At 37.8% G+C, this 20,864-nt stretch overlaps 1 pseudogene; it reads left to right on the plus strand.

Moving 5' to 3' along the window:
- The first annotated feature begins 3,586 nt into the window (after nt 1-3,586).
- On the plus strand, nt 3,587-16,274 carry LOC140512172 (phosphoglycerate kinase 1-like; annotated as a pseudogene).
- Nucleotides 16,275-20,864: the final 4,590 nt, after the last annotated feature.

Consider the following 20,864-nt stretch of genomic DNA (forward strand, 5'->3'; position numbering starts at 1 on the left):
TCCATTGGTGACTGGGAAGGCAAGAGAGCATTATCCACTATCCAGAATCTGGGCAAACATACCATCATGAAATTGACATACAATAATGATGAACTTCTCTGGGCTACCAAATTTTGACATAATTTTCCATAAGCTCTCACAATTAACAGTGTCAAAGGCCACATTTCTCCTAGAGTTGTCGGGGAGCAAACACCACATCAACTGTTCCTAGGCCCTTTCTGTAGCCACACTGATTGTCAGGTATATGACCATCTTCCAAGAGAAGGATCAACCTTTTAAGAAGGATTCTAGTAAGAATTTTGCCAGCAGTGACTAAGAGAGAGAGTCCTTTCCCCCTTGCCCCCCTGTGATTGTCACAGGACAATCAATTCCCTTTACCTTTATAGAGATGGACAATGGAGGTTTCCTTGTACTCCTGGGGGATAACTTCCTCTTGCATTATAACCTGGAAAAGTTCAGTCAGCTTTTGTATGAGGAATGGTCCCCCTACCTTGTAAATCGCAGCTGGAATACAATAAACACCAGGTGCTTTGTCACATGAAAGGGGTCTAATGGCCCTCAAAATGTCTTCTTCAGTTGGAATTTCAGCTAAAAAGGGATTGACTTCAACTTGAGATAAATGGTCAATAGCCTTAATGTTGATTGATAATGATCTGCTGAGAACACTATGGAAGTAGTAGATCTTGCTAGGATCATGTCCTTATCACTATTCAATGCAACTCGATCAGAACTGAGTATTTGTGATGTACCAGAGGTTTCTGATCCATAAACAACCGTAGTCACAACCCTGCACACAAGTGGCCCAAGCCATAGGGTCATTTCTCACTGGAAGCAGCAATGGGACTAAGCAGCCCCCTGGGTGTCTGAGCAGCCTTTTAAGATTCACATTGATCACCTCCTGGTGTGAGGAAGGGGGCTAGAAAAGGTTCCCTAAACATGGTCTGCTTACTTAACCTTGGCGTGATTACCGTAGCAGGCTGGGAATGCCACTATGTGGCTGAAACACAAAAAAATGTGCAAAATGTACAAAAACATCTGTAAAAATGATTCCATGCACCGTCAACACATGGAATGTGCACACACTTGTAGAAAACACAAAAGCAAGTAGACCTGAAAGACGAACTGCTCTTGTTGCAAGAGAATTCAACAGGTATCACATCCAAATTGCAGCCCTGAGTGAAACAAAGTTGGCAAATGAAAGCCAACTTGCTGAAATTGGAGCTGGATACACATTTTTCTGGAGTGGGAGTAGTTTAGGGGAGCACAATGAAGCTGGTATGGGTTTTGCAATCAAAGCTAATCTAGTCAACAAGCTGATATGCCTGCAAAAAAGAGTAAATGACAGGCTCATGACAATGCGATTGCCACTCACAGGAAAATGCCATGCCACCAATGTCAGTGCCTATGATCCAACCATGATGAACCCTTATGAGATCAATGAAAAATTTTATGAAGACCTACAGATCCTTATCATTAATGTGCCAAAAGAGGACAAACTTATACTTCTGGGTGACTTTAATGCCAGAAAAGGTTCAGACTACCAGACTTGGCAGGGAGTCCTAGGGAGGAATGTAGTTGGAAACAGCAACAGCAATGGTCATTTACTGCTGAAGACGTCTGCATTGCCTGACCTTCTTATTACCAACACTGATTTCTGTTTACCTAAATGCAGTAAAACTTTATGGATGCACCCTTATAGCAAACATTGACATCTAATAGACTATATGATTGTAAAAAGAAGAGACAGAAAAGAGGTGACAGTGACAAAGGCAATGTGTGGTACAGAGTGCTGTACCAATCATAGACATCTTTTCCAAGCTAAATATTCACATTCATCAAAAGTGCCACCCCCAAGGCAAAATGTCTGCCAGAAGAATTAATGTCAACAAATTAGAACTGTGGGGTGGAGCCAAGATGGTGGAGTAGAAAGACAGACTTGTAAACTCTCCCCATAACCCATAAAATACCTATAAAAATGACTCTAAACAAATTCTAGAGCAGCAGAAGCTACAAAATGACAGAGTGAAATAGATTTCCAGTCCAAGTCAGCACGGAAGGCCGACAGGAAAGGTCTATAGCACTGGGCGGGAAACAGAGCATATCCCAGCATGGGCTGCACAGTATGGCAGAGACAGGACCTGGAACAGGCTTCAGGGAGCCACCAGTAGCAGCAGTTCCCAGATTGCTCAATCCACAAATGCCAAACAGAGCTTCAAAAGTCAGTGAGAAAGCTCTTTCACCCAGGAGAAGGGAACACATTCTGGACTGCCAGCAGCAGTCACTGCAGCAGTAGCATCAATTTGTGGAGCCTTCCACCTAAAGCCCCTGGAGGAATTGAGTGGCTGATCTGCATCTCAGCCCTGAATAGAGACCCTGGAGTGATGAGAAGCGCTGGCATGGTGGAGCTGGAGGTGGTTGTGGAGAGGGAATTCTACTTGCAGATTCTGGGCAGAAAAGTTTTTGGTTGCTCACAGACCAGTGTGCAGTCCAGGAAAGGAGTAAACTCCTCTCCCTTGATTGTGCCATCTTGGAGGAACTGAGAACTTATAGATCCCCAGAGTGTATCCTCCTCTTGATGAAGGATTAATGTCAAGTAATTGGCTGGGAAAATGACCAAACAAGGGAAAAAATAAGACTATAGATGGCTACTTTCTCGGTGAACAGGTATTTTCTTCCATCCTTTCAGTGAAGGAAGACCAATACATGCCATCAGAGGAAGTCAAGGATTCTGCATCCAAAACCTCCAAAATAAATATGCAATGTCCTCAGGCAATGAAAGAGCTCAAAAATGATTTTGAAAATCAAGTAAGAGATGTGGAGGAAAAATTGGGAAGAGAAATGAGAGTGATGCAAGAAAATCATGAAAAGTGAGTCAACAGCTTGTTGAAGGAGACCCAAAAAATGCTGAAGAAAATAACACCTTGAAAAATAGGCTAATTCAATGGGCAAAAGAGGGTCAAAAAGCCAATGAGGAGAAGAATGCTTTATAAAGCAGAATTAGCCAAATGGAAAAGGAGGCTCAAAAGCTCACTGAAGAAAATAGTTCTTTAAAAATTAGAATGGAGCAGATGGAAGCCAGTGACATCATGAGACACCAAGAAATTACAAAACAAAAACAAAAGAATGACAAAATAGAAGATAGTGTGAAATACCTCACTGGAAAAACAACTGACCTGGAAAATAGATCCAGGAGAGACCATTTAAAAGTTATTGGACTACCTGAAAGCCATGATCAAAAAAAGAGCCTAGACATCATCTTTCATGAAATTATCAAGGAAAATTGCCCTGATATTCTAGAACCAGAGGGAAAAATAAATATTTATTTTTCATGATGCTAATTTTAAATATTTTTTATTCTCCTGGACAAGAATTGCATTTCCACTTGTTTACAGTACTGATGAAGTGCAATGTTGTTCATTTCTCTCCCTCTGCACACATGCAAATGTTCAGAATGCCCAGATTTACACAGTAGCTTAAATGTTACTTTTAAACTGCTACTACCTTGGCTGCAAATTTTGAGTCCTTCAATTTTGGAAAAGCTATGTGGAATGCTCTTTCTTCTGTTGTTTAGTCCACCTCTTCGACGATGGCTCCAGAAGAAGCACTTCCAGATGAGGCTGCTCCACCACCTGGGAACCCACCAGGCATGCCTCCTGGCATGCCCCCTGCACTCTGGTACAAGCTTAGTAATGAGGGGGTTGCAGACCTTCTCCATTCTTTCTACTGATGCTCAAATTCTTCCTTCTCAGCAGTTTGGTTCTTATCCAGCCTGTTAATTATTTCATTATATTCATCAAGGATCTTCTGTTTGTCTTCATCACCAATTTTGGCTTGCAGTTTTTCATCCTCCATGATAGCCTTCATGTTAAAGCATAAGATTCAAGAGAATTCTTGGAAGACACCTTGTCTCTCTCCTTCTCATTCTCAGTCTTGTATTTCTCAGCCTCCTGGAAAATATGCTCAGTGTCTTCCTTGCTCAGACATCCTTTATCGTTAGTGATGGTGATCTTGTCTGTGCTCTTATCCACAACAGAAACACTGAAAATGCCATTTGCATCATTGTTAAATGTTACTCTTATCACATTTGGCTTCAGGAGGGAATAACATGCCCACTCAATTAGTTATGAAAATCTATATTACACTACAGCAAAGTAGGGGAGAAGGGGATAAGTGGGGTGGGAGGAATTATAGAAGGGAGAGCAAATAGGAGGAGGGAGTAACTGGAAGTTAGTAATTAGAATTTCCCCATCTCTCCCCTCCCTCCACCCCATTTGTTACTAAAACAAAGGGACAAAGCCAAAAGAGACAATAGAATAAGTGGGGGTCAGGATAGGATGGAAAGAAATATAGTCTTACACAACATGATTATTATGGAAGATTTTTGCAAAACTACACATATATAGCCTATATTGAATTGCTTGCCTTCTCAGTGGGAATAGGTGGGGAAAGAGGAAGGGAGAGAAGTTGGAACTCAAAATCATGGGAACAAATGTTGAGAATTGTTTTTGTATACAACTGGAAGACAAGAAAAACAGGTAATGGGGTAGAGAAATCTATCTTGTCTTACAAGAAAAGAGAGAAAATGCAGATAAAGGAAGGGAGGGTTGTGATAGAAGGGAGGGAAATTTGGGGGAAGGGGCAATCAGAATCCATGGTGTTTTGAGGTGGGGAGAGGGGAGAGATGGGGAAAAAATTTGGAACTCAAAATTTTCTGGAAATGAATGTTGAAAACTAAAACTAAATAAATAAACATTAAAAAATTGGAAGGAAAGTTGATCCAACACATAGTTGACAACAGTGGAGCAGAAAAATAATGGACACCTTTCATAGATTTGATGCACAGCACTGCATTTGCTCATCTGAGGCAGAACACTCACAAACACCAAGACTGGTTTAGTGAAAATGATGGGGAAATTCAGAAGTTGCTAAATGAAAAATGAGAACTCCACAGGATTTGCCAGCAGGATAGTTCATCCACCTCTGAGAAGGCAACATTTAATTCCATCAAAAGCAAAGTGCAAGCAAAGCTTAAAGAGATTCAGGATTCCTGGCTCAGTAAGAAGGCAGATGAAATTCAGTTTTATTCTGTTAGTAAAAATCCAGAGCTTTTATCATTCCATGAAAGGTACTTCTTGATTATACTAAAACAAAAAGAGCAAAATATCCTACTTTACATGCCATTACACCTTCTCTACCTCATTTTTCCAGTGAGGAATTGATGCAAATATTAAAATACTTTATAAATGCTAATTCATATTGCTATTAATATTGTGAGTAGTTATAATTTGTATACATAGTGCATATACATAGAAAAAAATGTTTAATAAGTGATTTTTCATTTATTCACTCTGAATATTTGGTAAAATTAAGCAAGTTATAAAAGCCAAAAGTTTCCAAACGATAACATTTTAATTTTGTATTGAGTGACAAATTCATTCATTCTTTCAGCTAGCATTTATCAAACTGATGCTAAGTACAATTCATTATTCTACATAGTGCTAGGTTTAACATGTAACAAAATAATCTTCCCCTTAAACTTGTTCTTTTTGATGTTACTCTTTTTGTCTGTGACACTCGTTTTGTCTCTGATACTCATCTCATATGTTTCATATGTTTCAAATTGTGTTATTAGACAGAGGGCACAGAGTGAGTTGAATAGGAAGGGATGATATCTAAAAAAATAAAATTAAGGGATGAGAGAGGAATACATTGGGAAGAGAAAGGGAGAAATGAAATGGGACAAATTATCTCTCACAAAAGAGGCAAGATAAAGCTTTTTCAATAGAAGGAAAAGGGAGCAAGATGAGAGGAAAAAAGTGAAACTTACTCTCATCATATTTGGCTTAAGGAGGGAATAATATGCCCACTCAATTAGTTATGAAAATCTGTCTTCCACTACAAGAAAGTAGGGGAGAAGGGGATCAGTTGGGTGGGAAGATGATAGAAGGGAGGGCAAATGGGGAGAGAAAAGGTCAAAGGAGAGAATAGAATAAATGGGTGACAGGATAGGATGGAGGGAAATATAGTTAGTCTCAAACAACATGACTATTACGGAAGTCTTTTGCAAAACTACACATATATAGCTAAATTGAATTGCTTGCCTTCTCAGTGGGGATGGGTGGGGAAGGAGAAAGGGAGAGAAGTTGGAAGTCAAAGTTTTAAGAATGAATGTGGGTGATTGTTTTTGCATGCATCAAGATAATAAGAAATAGAAGTAATGGGGTATTGAAATCTATCTTTCCCTACCAGAAAATAAAGAAGATGTGGATAAGGGAAGGGAGGGGTGTGATAGAAGGGAGGGCAGATTGAGGGAAGGGGTAATCAGAATGCATGGTGTTTTGGGGTAGGTTGAGGGAAGAGATGGGGAGAAAATTTGGAACTCAAAATGTCGTAGAAATGAATGTTGAAAACTAAAGATAAATAAATAAACATTAAAAAAAAAAAACAAATTCGGTTATCATTGAAATTTCCATTTCTCTTGCCTCTCATATCCAATCACGTACCCAGTCCTGACCAGTCAACCTTCACAATGTCACCTACCAGTTGTAGTGCTATTGCAGCCTCTTACTCTTGATATATGACAATTTCACCTTATGTCCTGGCATATTTGTACTTTATGTTCTTTTGTGACACTTTTTTTACTTTCAAAACATGATCAGTAATGATATTGCAGCCTTAATATGCCTATTTATGCGTCTTTACTTTGCCTGAGTGTCACCTTTAATTCTGATTCTTCCAAAATCATGGCGCCTCATGACTCACAACCATATATAACAAAATAAGAACAATATTAGTGTTAACAAGATGGACTTTTGTGGAAGAATTCAGTTTGGAATCATAAGAAAGTATACAATTTGGGGGTAGCTAGGTAGCACAGTGGATGGATCACTGGTGTTTGAGTTAGGAGACCTGAATTTTAATCCGGCTTTAGACACCTTATACATACTAGCTGTATGACCCTGGACAAGGCACTTAACCCAGGTTACCTTCTCCTTCCCAAAAAAGTATGTAATTTCCCAGATGTGCTCTATCTATATCACCTTCTTTTATCCAAGTTGCTCTCAATTTCCTGTCCATCTGTAGTGACTGTCCACCATGTATTCTGTCAATGAGCTATCCATGCAACTACAAGTCATAGCCGAAAATAAAATGGAAATTCTTTATCCACTTGAATTTTTCTGAGTAAACTCATAGTTCTGAATACACATTGGTATACACACCTCCACATGCACACACTCAATATGTATGTAAATGTATGCACATATGCAAAGACATAGGTGTTTTTGTATAATGTATTAATAAAATATGATTCTATAAAGTGCTTTACAAGTCTAAAGTATTTTTTTACCATATAATACTTATCAGATTCTTAGAGATACTTTTTTGTAATCTACATATAGTTCATCAATGTAAGATATAGACAGAAAGAAAAATATATAACTATACAATTACATGTAAGTTAAAATATCTCTGTCTACCAATTACATGAAATATTCTCAAGGTGTTATAATCTAATATTTATTATCTACCAGAAATGCATCACTGTCTAAAAAACTCAAAGCACAGCAGTCTCACTAAAAAAGAATGTATCTTATCTAGTCAAGGAACTGAACATTTCTTTCTTAGCTTTTACATAGGAAATAAAATGTATAAGATTAATACTGAAACTTTTGCTGAAATTGTTAAAAGAAGAAAAAGCTTTGGAATCTAAATAAGACTTACTGAAATGTAACTGTAAAGAGATGTTAGAAAGTATTGTGCAACCTGATGCTAACAATTTAATAATGTTCCTGTCCTCTAAAATTAAAGACAGAAAATACTGGTAGGCCCTAGTTTATTGAAAATTTTATAGGCCCTTAAAATGCTTTATTTGAGTTAATCAATGTATTGTTGAAACCGATTCACACCAAACAATCACTATTTTAGGTATTATGGATATTTTGGATATTAAAATATCCCAACAAAGAAGTATCTTTGCTTGTGGTGTTTAGCAACATTACCAATGTGATTGTTAAGAAAAGAAGTCATCAAGGTCATGTTCAATTAAAATAAAACTTGGGGAAGTGGCCATGTAGCAAGGGCAAAGGTTAATAGTGAAGTGGCCCAAGTCCTATATTAGTATCTAATAAATCCTTAATAGATTAGAAGAAAAAGTTTCACAGTATTAAGTAGACCTTCTATGGAGGATCTGTGGAAAGAGATGGAAAAGAATCTCACAAGAAAGGTCATGGATAGTCTGTGTTCTGGAGAGAGGATTATATCAATGGGATTACGGATTGATCAAAATATTGAGGCATTTAACAAAAATGGAAGCAAATGTTGCTATTTTAAGTTACCTGCCGTCCATACAAGCCATAAATTAGCAGATATTGCTAAAGAGAAAACTATAATTTGTATAACAGGAACAAAGAAAACAAAATGGGGGCATCATACAAAAGGTTACCAGAATTTCAGAAATGATGAAAGATGTTGATAGTCTTTTTGATAAATTGTCCAACTACTGTACCTTACAGGTGAGGAATCTGTGTGTGCTAACTTGTTTGTCTGAAGTGATAGAGCTATAGAGCAATCATATTTGAACTAAGGCCCTCTGATTCCAAATCAAGCGCTCTTTCCTCTACGCTGATGTAAGGCAATTGGAGTACTTAGGAATGGTCCATAAATGGCTATAGATGAGCTTCAGATCAATCTAAGGATTATTTCTACCCATGGCAAATGTTCTCTATTTTGGTCAATAATCTCTTCATATTTCTCTAACTATATTAAATCATATGGTCAGTTAATATTAACATAATAATTAATGTAGAAATTAGAATTTTTATGGAATATAGAATATTTTGTCATTTAAAGGGAATTTTGTGGTTGATTAAAATAATCACAATAGACAATCCTTGAGGTCACAGCTTTTCAGTGTCAAAACACTCTTATGAATATTGAAAGCATGACCTCAGTGTGAAAACTTTCTCACAAATGACACATTTCATCAATATTTCCATGTGCTGATTTCCTCCCCACAAATATCCAATATTACGGTTAAGGTTTTCCATGACTTGTGTTCAATTAGAGATTTCTCTAGTGTAACTTTTCTGATGCACTTGGAGGTCTATTTTCCAAGGTGACGCAGTTGTTAGATTTTTGGTAGTCATGTCATTTCTTCCTTGTATATTTTCTGACATCTATAGAAAGACTCATAAAAACATGAGTGCCAGCTGGTTCTGCCACATTCACCACAAACACATGGTTTTCTCCTGACTCAACTCTTATGGATATTAAGAGCTTTGCCACACTCTCTTTGGTATGTATTCTCTGATGACTGAGATGAACTTTCAGGTCAAATGCTTTACTATGTTGAAATTAATATAATAATTAAAGATAATTAGAATACCTAGATGATATAAGTAGATATATTGATATAAATGATAGAGATGATATAGATATGGGTTTGAATAGAGATAGAGATAAAATGCAGATATAGATAAGTATTCACTGAGAGTTATTTTCCTAAGTCTTTTACTTGTTTCCACGTTAAATTATGGGAGTGGGAGAGTACAAGAAATGCAAAATATTTGGAGAAGAAACTTTGAGATATTCCCAGTAGACAGAGGATGAAGTAAAGTCTGAGATGATACATAGTTCACAATAGGGGTATGAATTGCCACAAATCTAATAAAATAAAGAGGAGAAATACAACTATAATATATCTTTATCCATTACCCATTACATCCCCTTCCTTCCCCAGTCCTACACCAATCAAAAGTTAGATGTTTGCGGAAAAAAATAAAAAATAATTGGCACCCTCCTGTGCTCTAGATCAGTTCACTTCATTAAATTCTTCATTAATTCATGAAAAAGAAGTCCATGAGATGCTTCTTGTGGATTCTCAAAATAAATGACTGTCATGTTACTAAGTTCGGAACTCTGTTGAACTCAGAATACCACACAGTGTGGTGGAAAGAAAGTGCTGAACTGACATATGTAGGGCAGAGTCACATTCTAGTTGCTGCCAGCCTCTTCCTTTTTGGCGTAAGAAAAACTTATTTTGTCTTTCTGTAAAATGTTGTTTTATGAAACAGAGGTAGCGTGTTGCAGTGGATATAGAGCTGATATTCATTAATTCTACGGCCCTGTGTCTCCCTTAACCTCTTAGTGTCCAAGGCTAGAAATTTCAAAGTTGAAAATCTGTACAGATGAGGAAATCTGTAAAGAAAAGAAAGTTAGTATTTGATTTCTACTTATAGAAGGAAAAGTTATCTTTAAAATATCAATTAATCAAAAACAGTTGATTCTTTACAAGTGAAAGGCCCTAAGTCAGAAACTAATGGCAGATGGAGGGGGAGGGGCACAAAGGTGACCAAGATTGACCTCAAGGAGTTCAAAATTTGAAATTAACTTTGATTTCCTTAGAAATACATAGCAAGATATTTCCATATTGCCCTGTTTTCTGAATCACAAATGAGAAGCTACAGGGAAACTGATTCTTCATACTGAGTGATTATATTAAAACTGATTGCTTTACCCTTTGCTAAAAGCACTTGTAAAAATATTCAATAGATGGGGGGGATTGATTTCTTTAAGGAGAATTTCTAGCTGGTATTCAGACTGTACATATGCCACATCCCTAGTGTCAGAATCAGAAGAGTTTATTTCAAATCCCAGATCTATCACTGATTAGTCTGCGACCTCAGGGAACTCATTTTCCTTTGCTAAAATTTGCTTTCTTATTTGTAGAGTGGAGGTGACAGTGTTGCGGTTTCATGGTGTGCTGTGGGCATCATCTCGAAGGATTCACACTCAGATCCCCTTCAGTCCTACAGAGGTATTTATTAAGGATGATATTCTCCCGCAGGCCGAGCTCCTAGAGGAGCTAGCAACTTAGTGAGTCGATGTAGGCAATTTTGTAGTGTAAAGATGTTGATTAAACACAGAAATTATTAATATTAAAAAGGCAGGAAGGCTTTGTCTAAGGATTGGGTAATAAAGGGAGATGTCCCAGCCTTGGTGGAACTGTGCATGCGATTACCCACAATGCATACCAGAAAACTCGAAAGGAGGGGGAAGGAGAGGCATTAACATATGATAATGACATTATAATAAACCTCTCCATATCATATGTTTGCTCTGGGTCAAGTTTTTATTATTACTGTACAGGTGCCTACTTAGAAAAAGTCCCTTCTATTGTTTTGGGGTCCACATTCTGCTCGGGCATCCCAGGGGTGCTGCTTTCTGTTTGGGTGGCTATTGTCATACTATCGGAGATAAGATGGATGTGGTTGTAGTAGAGTGCATGGACACACCTTCTGTTTATCTGAGAAATATGAGGAATGAGTCTGGGGGCAGTGGCCAGCTAAAGTCAGTGGCTAGCATTCCATCAAATGGACATGTCTGTTATTCTAGTGAGGTATGAGTTTATGGGCATGTGCTTCTAGTGAGGCAATGAGGCATGTATGAGGAAGTTAGGATACTGAGTTGGGTAGATGGGGGGCCATGGCTCAGTATAGGTAGTGGGCCTGCTCTTCAGTGAGGCCCATAAAAAAGTTAGAATACTGGGCCTGGGGCAGATTTTTTAGAATTCCATCCATAGTACCTGCATTACTTTCCTCACAAGATTGTAGTAAGAATTAAATGAGATAATGTATATATAAAGTGAAGTTCTATGTAAATCACAGCTATTATTATTGTTGATGACAAATAAAATTAATTTGTAGGCAGGAAGAATGACATGTTCAAATGCACAGAGATGAGTTTGAGCTTGGAAAGTTCACAAGGTGGAAAGGAGACTTCCAAGAAAAGGGGAAGGACACTAGGGGAAATATTCAGCTGATTATGCTACCAAGATAAGTTCTGGCTATACAATGGTAAAAGCCAGATACAATCCTTGCCTTCAATGATCTCACAATCTAGTGAGGGCAATGTGAATTCGCAAATTATTATATGGTATATTCATGGGAAAGGTCTAATCACAGTGGCATGAGAGATATGGAAAGGGAGAACATTTTTAAGGGCATGGAGAAGAAAGGGAAAAAGGTTTCATGGAAGACCTGGGTTTATATTTTCCTCCAGACATTTACATGACACTGGTAAACCACTTCACATCTTTGGGCCCTGATTTCCTTACCTGTAAAATAAGTGTACTAGTATCCCTAGTGGTGGTTTTGAGCATCAAATGAGGTAATAGTTTAAAGTACCTTTGCAGATATCTAAGAATTATATAGATATGCACTATTGTTATTTTATAATTATTATTGAGTGACACTGAAAGAAGAATTTCCTTAAGTGGCGATATATGGAAGGTGAAAGATTATGGGACTATGGAAAGACCATTTCAAGTGTGATGGAACAACATACATAGAAATGTGGAGTCAAGTAGTCTGGTTTGGCAAAGAAGAGAGCAAGTAAAAAGGTATAGAAGGTGATTGAATATTAGGAAGTAAATGTAAATGTAAAATCAGGGAATTCTTGTGAAAATGGCTCAAAGTCCATTTCCATAAGAATCTCCTCACTCAATGCTCCATGCCTACATGAAGGGTGGGATTCCTGAGCATTTACTCTTAGTCTCCTGGGATGCATTTTCAAGAAAGAAGACATGGCTTCCAGACTCTTCCTGGTCCTTTACAGGAGAGAAAACTCTGGGAGGAAGCCAGCAAGTAAAGGAGGCGGCGTTTCTATCATGCCCCTAATCCTAAATTTACTTTACTAGAGACTTCAGGGAATTTCTCCCTGGGTGAGATATGGGATTTTCTATCTAGGTTGAGCTTGGATATCTCACTCTGTGTATCGTCTCATATATTCTCTTCTGTATAATTTCTCTGATTTCTGTTTGCTGTCAGCTTGGATAACTGAGTGTTTTTGCTTTACTGGAAGCGTCCTTTGCAGAACTGGCATTTGGCTAGAAGGGGGGGGAGGGGGTGGAAATTAGGAGCTCAGCTTGAACCTAGAAATTATTTCCCCTAGACTAACAATATGGGTGGGGAGTGCAGAAGAATATTATTATAGCCCAGAATGCCTTACCTCTGAGGAGAACAGTAACCAGCCTCTGGTCCCAATCTCCTGCTTTGCTTCATGTCAGGAATCAGTCTCCTTTGGGGAAAAGCACACAGAGCAGTCTAAAGGCTTTCTATTCATGCCTCCCTATAAGTCACAACTAGAGAGATCCATGTGGACACATAATTTCCATAGATAACACAAACCACCATCCTTTTATTATAATCTTAGATTGGAGTCAGGTTATAAAGGGCCTTGAATGCATTTCAAGTTAAGTGCTTTTTGCTTTATCCTAACTATGATCAGTAGGGTGAGATGACATGATAATCTGTCTTAAAAGCCAGACCTTGGATTCTGGGTGTGATGAGGTAAGATATTCAAGATTTAGTGGAAATTACTTAAATTGAAATGGATGGAAAAAATTAGTAATCTGGAATTGAGGTTTACTAATTTTTTCAGTTCATCTCAATTTAATAATTTAAGCTCCTTCAGAGATTAAAAGAAGAGACTTAGGCAAAACTAAAAGGAAATAATACTATATGTGTTTAGAGAAATTGTTACCCCCAAGAGGTCATTTGGATTGAAAATATAAATAAGTTGAAGAAGCTGTTCCATGAAGTTTTGGATATTGATATACATAACTAACGACTTTCATGGAGTTGGGAAGATTAAATATTGCTCCCACTACAAAATATGAGAATGTATTTTTTAAAATATAACAAATAAGTTCAAGATAATTTTTGTAGGAAGGCACTAACAGCTGGAAAAATCAGGAAGCGTACCAGGTAGGAAGCAGCTTTTGACCTGAGCATACACGGAAACTAAAGATTCTAAGAGGCAGAGGTAATGAAGGCATGTTTCCCATATCTAGGCAAAGGCACAGAGACAGAAGGTGGAATATATATGCATCAAGGAGAATAAGGCTAGAAAAATAGGATGGAACCAGGTTTTGAAGGGCTTAAATTCCCTAAGAGAAGTATTTGTATTTGATCCTAGAGATAAAAGAGAGTGATTGAAATTTATTGAACAAAGTAACATATTTAAACTGGAACTTTAGGAATATCTCATTGGTAGCAGCGTGTTGGACGGACTGGAGAGATGGGAGACTTGAGATGGGAAAACAATTAGGAAGCTATTGCAATAGTCCAAGAGAGAGGTGAGATGACTTGAAATAGGCTAGTGGCTCAGGAAACAGAGAAAAAGAGATACATGCAAAGTGCTGTTCCTTGACCAGACTTGTAAACCATTAATTAAGTATTTACTATCTATATGGAATAGGATAGGACCTAAGGGAAATACAGAATCTGGATAAGACATTATCCATGGTTTTGTATTCTAGATAAGGTTTATACCCAGATAGCCATAACATAGAATAATACAGGATTTGAATAGTGTAGAATAATACAGCATTTGAATAGTACAGAACAGAATGGCAATGTGGTCTGGGAGGAGAAAGTAGCTCTCATTTATATTTTATGGAGGGGGTCAAGTGAAGATAGCAATCAATGACACTAGAGATAGAACATGTATGTCCCGAAAGCACAAAGACTAGAAAATATAGAATGCTTTCATGGGTTAGTGAGGAGAAATGGGTATATGGAATATCTGGGTTCCAAAACTCCCTCAGATACTTCTTAGCTATGTGAAGTTGGGCAAGTCACTTAATCTTTCTAAGGCTTAGTTTCCTCATCTGCAATATTAATACAATAATACCACTAGCCCCATCAGGATTGTTGGAAGCATCAAATTAAATAACAGAGTAACTGAAAAGTTGTATTCTAGTTTCAAGTTAAAGCTTAAAACCATGCTATGACTTTTGTTAACACACCCTGAATATGCAAAGCACTTTACAAACCTTAAAGGACTGCATAAATATCAGGAATCATCATCATCATTATCATCATTTATTATCATTATTATTATTCAGGTGACCTTTGAGCTGGACTTTAAAAGAAGGGACTGAGTGGGCACTGACCATGGTGTGCAGAGCACTCCCTCGTTCTGGAAGCCCAAGATCTAGTAGCAGCCACAGTCACAGGCACAGCTACAGGTGCCCCTCAACCTCCTCATCACCAACATGTTTCTTTCCAGCAAGCTGACCTTGATAAGGCAGATCTGAAAAAAGAGTCAACATGAGAGTGGATTTTAATATTCCCATGAAGACCAATGAGATAACTGACAACCAGAAAATCAAGGGTGTTTTCCTAGTACCAATTACTCATTGCATAATGGAGTCAAGTCCGTTGTTCTGATGAGCCACTTAGGTTGACCTGATGATATCCCTATGCTTGACAGATACTACTTGGAGCCCCTGGTTGCAGAGCTCAACTCCTTGTTTCTGAAGGATTTTATGGGTCCAGAACTGGAGCAAGTCTGTGTTAACCCATCCAACAGTTCTATCATTTGCTGGAGAATCTTCACTTTCATGTAGAAAAAGGAAAAGGCAAAGATGCTTCTGAGAACAAGATTGAAGCTAAGCTTCCAAAGCATCCCTGAGGGATGTCTCTGTCAATGATACTTTTGTTATTGCTCAACAGGCCCCCAGAAGACATGTGATTTCCTCATTAAAAAGGAGCTGACTTATTTTGCCAAGGCCCTGGAGAGTCCCTAGAGGCCATTCCTGGCCATTTGTGGGCACAGCTAAAGTTGCTGGCAAAATTCAGCTGATCAACCATATGCTAGACAAAGTCAATGAGATGATCAATAGCGGTGGGATGCGTTTCACCTTCCTTAAGGTACTCAACAATATGGATATTGGAACTTGTCTTTTTGATGAAGAGGGTTCCAAGATTGTCAAAGACTCAATGGCCAAGACTGAGAAGAACAGTGTCAAGATCACATTGCCTGTTGACTTTGCTGCACTGGATATGTTTCATGAGAATGCCAAGACTGGCCAAGTCACATTGGTTTCTGGTATCCCTGCTAGATGGATGAGTTTGGACTGTGGCCCCAAGAACAGTAAGAAATACGTGAAAGATGTGGTCCAGGTCAAATAGATTGTGTGAAATGGACCTGTTGGAGTATTTGAGTGGGAAGCCTTTGCTCAGGGAACCAAAAAGCTGATGAACAATGTGGTCGACGCCACCAAGAGAGGCTGCCTCACTATCGTAGGTGGTGGGGATACTGCCACTTGTGTCAAGTGGAACAGGGAAGACAAAGTAAGCCACGCAAGTGCTGGGAGTAGTGCCAGTTTAGAGCTGCTGGAGGGGAAAGTCCTCCCTGGTGTGGTCACCTTGAGCAATGTCTAACCGACACCACTTTCCTGTCTTCTGGTTCCTGTGTGCAGCCCTTCCAACGTGACCCTGCAGTGTTTCCTGCTCCTTTTCTTAGCATTAGGTAAGTTTCTTCCTCAAGACTCAACCAGTGGTCAGAAGATGGGGCAATGAGAACCCCAGATGCAGGTCAACTCACCTTTGTGGCTCCTGGATGTACCTGTTGTTAGATCTCATTTTAACTTCCTTAGTGTGTCTAAACAATCGTTGTGATCTGTAGTGTATATATAAATTTGTGCATATAGGTATACATACATATATATGTATATTTTGCCTTTAGAAAGAAAAATCAAAGCTAAAATCGCTGTTAGGCATATTCTCTTGAAATGTTTTGTTCTGTTAGCAACTGTTTCTTTTTGTCATTGTCCACACACACGGTATGGAAACAAGAAGAAATTCCAGTTTGGGGTGGGGGGGGGAGGTTTGACCTATAAAATAAACATTTCATAAAAGTGCCAACTCAGAAAAAAAGGGACTGATTTCAATATTGATGTGTGCCTGGAGTCTTCTTCTTTCTGCCATAGTTTGAATTCCCTCTCACCCAAGGCTCCCAGGAAACATCCCAGTCAGTCATTTCACCTTTAGAAGTATTAGTCTTCCTCCTAGTATGAAGAGGTGGAGGAACTGTCCTGGTCTGGAAGTATCAATCCTTGTAGCAGATCGAGAGGCTCCTTGGGTTGTCCTTCTGCCTTATTTTGTTGTCTAAGCTTACCACTCTTTCAATTGCCTCCACTTAAACAACACTGCATTCTTTAAGTTCGTTAAATAAAAATGCTTATTGGTTAAAGCATTGACTAACTCAGCTTAGGCTTCTGTGAAACCTTTAGTTCTAACTATGGAATCTCTACAGTTCCCTGCCTCCATTCCATATCTTTCCCAGTGCCTCCACACAGCTTTTCTTTATGTGTTGTTCTCCCCTATTAGGTGGTAAACTTATTAAAGCTAGGAAATGTTTTTCTTTGTCTTATTTGTATCCCCAGCGATTAACCCAGTATCTGGCACTTAGTAGGTACTTAACCACAACAACAACAACAACATTGGCTGACTGGGACTCCTGGGAAGGCAAACTGTTGCTGACTCTTGGAGTATTTAGATGTGAAGAAAACTTCTGTCTTTATATTGACTATATTCAAGGGACTATAGGTACGATAAGGAACCAGTGATGATTTTGAACAGAATGGGTGTATAATTAGACCTATAAATAACAAATGGATGAATCAATTAATGGCAACTTATTAAGAACTAATTATGCTTCCAAGCTTAGTAGTAGAATAGTAACAGCACAGATCTCCCAGGGTTTTTAGGCTGAGGGGCAGCTAGGTGGCACTGTGGATAGAATGCCAGGTCTGGAGTAAAGAAGACTGATCTTTTCTGAGTTTGAATCTGAACTCAAACACTTACTAGCTATGTGGACCTGGAGAAGTCACTCAACCTGTTGCCTCAGTTTCCTTATTTGTAAAATGAGCTGGAGAAGGAAATGGCAGTATCTTTGTCAAGAATACCCCAAATAGGGTCAGGCACAACAGAAACGCCTGGACCACAGGCTTAGAGGGAGAACAGCAACAACACAGACCTTCTCTAGTTGTTATCTAGATCTAATGTGATAATATGCTTATCACAGTGCCTGTTGAAAATAGGACCTTCTTTTCTTGTTTCCTTCTTTCCTTCCTTCCTTCCTAGGCTAGAGGCAATATGAGTATAGGATAGACAAATGGTCTTTGTAAAGCTGTATATTGGCTTTGTGACCCTAGACAAGTCACTTAACATCTCATCACTCTAGGTAATTCTCTAACATGAATGCAGGGGCTCCTGATCTACCCTGGGAGAGGAGTTTCTCGTTCAGGAGTTCTCAATAATGAAGTTAACTCTTTTTCTGTCCTTAAGGGCTATCTAGGTACAATGGGAGTATAACCACAATAATGAATCAGACGCTGCCTTCGGTGAACTTATATGTCATTGAAAATGACATAAAAATGTGTCAGCATATACAAAATAATTTGATGGAGAGGACAAGGAAAATACTAGAAGCTGAAGAGATCAAGAAAAGCCTAATGAAGAAAGTGGTACTTTGACATTTGAAGGAAATGGAATATTCTAAGAAACAGTATTTGAGGAGGGAGATATTGCAATCAAGGGTGATAACAAGAAGAAAATAACTGGAATGGGCCTGGGAGGCTATTGGTGACCTAGTGTCCAAGGCAGAATTTGAACTCAGGTCTTCCTGGTTACAAGTCACATCTTAGTAAGTGAAGATGGGTAGCAAGGTAAGAGTTCTATGCTGTTACTAGGATCAGCCTCATTGTTTTTCATATTGCAGTAACAACATTTATTACATGACATTGAACCACCTCTACAAAAGAGGAAATACACAGCTGAGTTTAATAAGCATCAATTCAGTGATTACAGAAAAGAGAGAGCTTAACTACCTATCGCCAGCTGTATAAATGTAAAAAGGCATGATAATTAGAGCAGAATTCATTAAAATCAAAAAACAAGGTTTTGGGGAGGAAAAAAGGAATTCAATTGGCTATCAAATGTTTATGATTAAAACTGTACTTGATGGTGTAAATATGCCAAGAACAATCACTTTATTCATCCTTGGTGTCTACATTCATCAAAAGAAAATTATGTAATTTTTAAAACAGCCTAAAATTTGGCTTCCTGAAAACTGTGACAGTATAGTTCATCTTTCCCATTATCTGAAATGGCAGTGTTGTAATGCTAATATTTTGAAGTGAGTTTTAATCAGGTGTTACAATATTGCTTCAAATACAGTCCTCGGCAAAGTTACAAGGTCTATATACTATTATCCTTGCTAGACTATCAGTAAAACTAATCTCTTTAATCTCACAGATTTTTAGTGTTCGCAGGAACAGCAGCATATTCAGTATTCTCAGGTTCTTATACACCCTAGAAATTTACAAATCCCTTGGCCATTTGACTTTGTTTAACAACTCACTGGTACATTTCCCATATGGTTAGTCTTATAACATTAGAGACAGATGAAACTGGAGAACTGTATTTCATTCAAAAAAATAACATGCTACAAGCTCTTCATTGCACAACCTATATCGTTTTTATTTGTTTCTTATCATGTTACTTCTCCTCTTGCCTCACTATATTTTAAGAATGATAAATGAAAGAGGGAAGTAATGAGAGTCTGGCAACCATTATAAATAGACTTATCAGACCAAGTGCATGGCATAATGTGAGATGGCCAGCTTAGGACTGTAATGAGGACAGCTTAATTTGATACCACTGTCCAGTCTTGTTACATAAGGATAGATTTTGCACTATGCTTAGCTGGTTACATTTTTTTTTGTCATGGAAATGAATCATTAAAATTGTAATGTCTGAGACCATACTTTCTTTGATTTCTGACCTGGAGCTTTAAAACAATCTTGAGAGTTGATCTGCTAATAAGGGTCTAAATTCTACCCAGGGAAATTAGGATGTTTCATTGGAACCTAACCTCACCTTAAATATTTAGTTTAAAAAATTTCCAGTTTTTCCATAAAATCAAATTTATTAAAAATGACCTGAAGATAACACATATTCCTTTTTTATATTTTTCCAAGCTGGCTCACTAAATTTGCTTCAGATAAATATTGCTAGAGGTATATTTTTTAAAGATAATTCATACTCCTGAGAAATATTCTGGTTTGGGTTTGGACATTTTTCTTAGCTTAATATTAGATAGAAGGAAATATTAGAGGCTCCTTAGCTTCCTTCAAGTTTCAGTTCAATAATTACCTTATGCAAGAAAACTTTCCTGTCCCCTTTAATGCTGTTGCCTATTCTCTGAGATTTGGAGATTCCCTGTGTATGTCTTATGTTATACGTATATATCTTATACATCTGTAACTATTTGCATTCTGTCTGCTGCATTTGAAAGTGAGTTCTGGAAAGCAGAGACTGTTTTCATCATTCTTCATATCCTCAAAGCTTAGCGCAATGCCTGGCACATAGTAAGCACAAGTAAATTCTTTTTGTCTTATTGATTTGAACTAACTTAGACACTTTGATGGGTTCATGATCTCACTGAAGGGCATCCCTCCAACTAAATTCCAATCCGCACATGCTTTCTTATCCAGTGTAGCTCTCATCCTTCCATGGACTATCCATAGAAGATCTGCCCAATATATTGGAGACCTTCTTGTAAGTCTTTTAATATTTAGCACAGCACTTGATTTCAATATGTCAGCCCTACACTGTAAGGACATGATTGACCTTTTTCCTTTTTTAAGGTCACATAAAGAGGAAGGTATGAGTGACTCACAGAGAAATCACAGTGTTTCAGAATTCAGTACCAAAATACACCATTATTTCATCATCTTAAAAACCTCTTCTCTCTTTTACATTAGCATTTTATTATGTACCTGCAAATATATCATATTAGTAAAAAACACTGAAAAAAAAGGTACTTTAACTATTTGAGGTTGCTTTGAGTATTGACATTGAACTGGAAATGCCAACAAATTTTGTGTTTTATACTATTTAATATTAAGCACAATATGTTTTCAAATTCACATTTTATTAATATTAAGTAAACATCACTGTTTTTAAAACCATTTTCAAAGATTTAGTTCAAATTCTGTTAATAGAATTTGT

The sequence above is a fragment of the Notamacropus eugenii genome, chromosome 6 (assembly GCF_028372415.1).
Source record: "Notamacropus eugenii isolate mMacEug1 chromosome 6, mMacEug1.pri_v2, whole genome shotgun sequence".
Taxonomy (NCBI): Eukaryota; Metazoa; Chordata; class Mammalia; order Diprotodontia; family Macropodidae; genus Notamacropus; species Notamacropus eugenii.